Raw genomic sequence first — 3030 nt, 5'->3', positions numbered from 1 at the left:
CTGCCTCAGCCTTCCAAGTAGCTGGGATTACAGGTATTTGCCACCACGCCCGGCTAATTTTGTATTTTTAGTAGAGACAGGATTTTTCCATGTTGGTCCAGCTGGTCTCGAACTTCCGAACTCAGGTGATCCGCCCTCCTCGGCCTCCCAAAGTGCTGGGATTACAAGCGTGAGCCACCGTGCCCGGCCAGGAGTTTTAGTATTACTCAAACCAGTCTCCCAGAGCTTTCGAAGATCAGGGTTTTTAAACATAATTTGGTGGGTAGGGGCTTGGGAAGTGCAGAATGCTGATTGGTCAGATTGAAGATGGAGTCACAGGAGTCGAAGTGAGTTTTTCTTTCTGTCTTCTGTTCCTGGGTGGGATGGCAGAACTATTTGAGCCAGATTACCAGTCTGGGTGGTGTCAGCTGATCCAGCAAATGCAAGGTCTGCAAAATATCTCAAGCACTGAGCTTAGGTTCTACAATAGTGATACTATTCCTAGGAGAAATTTGGGGAGGTTCAGACTTGGAGTCAGAGGCTTCATGACCTCTAAACCATAATTTCTAATTTTGTAGCTAATTTGTTAGTCCTGCAAAGGCAGACTGGTTCCCAGGCAAGAAGGGTGTCTTTTGGGGGAAGGTCTCTTATCAATTTTGTCTCAGAGTCAAACCATGAAGTGAATTCCTTCCCAACTTTTTATTCCCACATTTGTTCCTTCCATCCCCATCCTCCCAACTTGATTTATATCAGGGAGTATTTTTTCAGGCACAGGACACATCCTCCTGCCCTATGAAAGAGAAAAAGAATGGAAAGACAGCTCATGTTTTTTCAGGGGTTAGTAGATGTTTTTCCAAAGACCTTTATCAGTAGTTTCAACACATAATGTCATGGTAACCTGGTTTGGTATGTGGCGGAAGCTCAGATGCATCCATGTGTTGTGACTGCTCAGAGTACTCTGCCTCTACTTCTGCTCTCTGAAGTGATTCTTCCTTTGTGTGTGTGCTGGTGTCATGCAAAGCTGTGGTATCTGACACTGTCATTTTACAGATGTACTGTATTTTCCAGCTGCTAATCTTAGATGTGGAAATAATGATCTTGAGCTTCATTTCCCCCCTCTATTAGAGTTAAACTCTGTAATTTTGCTCATTAGATTTGCAAATGAAGGTTATCTTATACTGTTTAGCTTAGTTAACCCTTAACTGTGGGTGGTGATGCACCTCCTGTCACGCTGATGAGAAGCAGCCCCTGCCTGCCAAACTTCACCAAGGCCTCCTGCTGAAGGAGAGGTTGTGTGCGACAGGAACTGCAAATCAATAGGAAGAGGGTTGCAGGATCCAGGGCACTCCTCTCGAATGTCTCAGTTTTTCCTGATTCTTGAGCACTTAAACATCAACCTCTCATAATAATGAAGGAATTCAGAATATGCCACCCCAAAATATGCTGCTTTGGCATATTGATTACTTTGAGCTAAAGGAAATTGAGAAACAGCAGATGCAGAAAAGGATCTCTGCCCTCCTTTCCACCTAAAAGCAGGTGATCAAATTTGTCGGAGACTTAGAATCAACACAGAAATGGACATGCACAAACAAACTTACTAAAATAATCCATATCTTGCATTAGTTGTCCTTGCTCCCATACATTTCCTAGTCCCTGTCCCACGATTTACTGCCCCGTGTTCAAGCCCTTTGTCTTGTCATATCCCCACAATTTGTCATTCTTTGTGTAAAAAGGTATATAAGCTTTTGGGCCTAACGGCTTCTTTGGGCTGTTGTTTTCTTTTTAAAGACTTCTGTGTAAATGTGAAAATATGAAGCCTGTATGTTTTTCTCCTGTTAATCTGTCTTATGTGAGTTTCGTTCTTAGGCCAGCCACAGGTCTAAGAGGGTAGAAGACTGTTTTTCCTCACCTACAATAGCAACAATAATAAGAGTACGCCTTAACGAGAGTTCGAGTTCCATCGGCTCCCATCCGGGCCATCCTGCCGCCTTAGCGGCTGCTGCTCCCCAGGATACTAGCGGGGGGCTCTCTCCCACTCTCCACACACCCATTTCTGAGTAGCGACAGGGACTGGAGGCTAATTGTATGGGGTAGGGGGCCGCTGGTAGGTGAAGATTGTCCGAGGGAGAGGGGGAGGATGAAGCCAGTGCATGGCAGAGACCTGCCAGATGTTGATGCCTAAGAAAAACCGGATTGCCATTTATGAACTCCTTTTTAAGAGGGGAGTCATGGTGGCCAAGAAGGATGTCCACATGCCTAAGCACCCAGAGCTGGCAGACAAGAATGTGCCCAATCTTCTGTCATGAAGGCCATGCAGTTTCTCAAGTCCCGAAGCTATGTGAAGGAACAATTTGCCTGGAGACATTTCTACTGGTACCTTACCAATGAGGGTATCCAGTATCTCCGTGATTACCTTCATCTGCCCCTGGAGATTGTGCCTGCCACCCTACGCCGTAGCCGTCCAGAGACTGGCAGGCCTCACTCTAAAGGTCTGGAGGGTGAGCAACCTGCCAGACTCACAAGAGGGGAACCTGACAGAGATACCTACAAACGGAGTGCTGTGCCACCTGGTGCCGACAAGAAGGCCGAGGCTGGGACTGGGTCAGCAACCAAATTCCAGTTTAGAGGCAGATTTGGTCGTGGACGTGGTCAGCCACCTCAGTAAAATTGGAGAGGATTCTTTTGCATTGAATAAACTTACAGGCAAAAAAAAGGAGTACGCCTTAACAGGATGCTTCACAGATTACAAAGCACTCCCATAAACATTATCTCATTTAATAAGCATGATAGCCCCGTGAGATAAGTTATATTATCCTCATTTTCCACGTTGGAGAATGAAGTCTATTAAGTAGGAAATACTTGGCTTAAACAAGGTTTTCCAACTAGACACCCAATGTAACTTCACCAGGCCAGAGCCTGCATCACCCAATGTGAAGGAATGTGATGGGAACAGGTGCCACATGGCTCAGACATTCATGTCTTCCCACTCCGTCTACAGGCACATGCCACTATACCCGGCTAACATTATCTTGCTCTCTTTTTGTAAAGACA

General features: G+C 45.7%; 1 pseudogene across 1 annotated transcript; it reads left to right on the top strand.

Moving 5' to 3' along the window:
- The first annotated feature begins 2126 nt into the window (after nucleotides 1-2126).
- LOC104654828 lies at nucleotides 2127-2682 on the top strand (annotated as a pseudogene). The gene has a single exon (XR_746898.2). The product of XR_746898.2 is annotated as a 40S ribosomal protein S10 pseudogene (transcript).
- Nucleotides 2683-3030: the final 348 nt, after the last annotated feature.

The sequence above is a fragment of the Rhinopithecus roxellana genome, chromosome 10 (genome assembly GCF_007565055.1).
Source record: "Rhinopithecus roxellana isolate Shanxi Qingling chromosome 10, ASM756505v1, whole genome shotgun sequence".
Classification (NCBI taxonomy): Eukaryota; Metazoa; Chordata; class Mammalia; order Primates; family Cercopithecidae; genus Rhinopithecus; species Rhinopithecus roxellana.
This window is presented reverse-complemented; position numbering and strand designations above follow the sequence as displayed.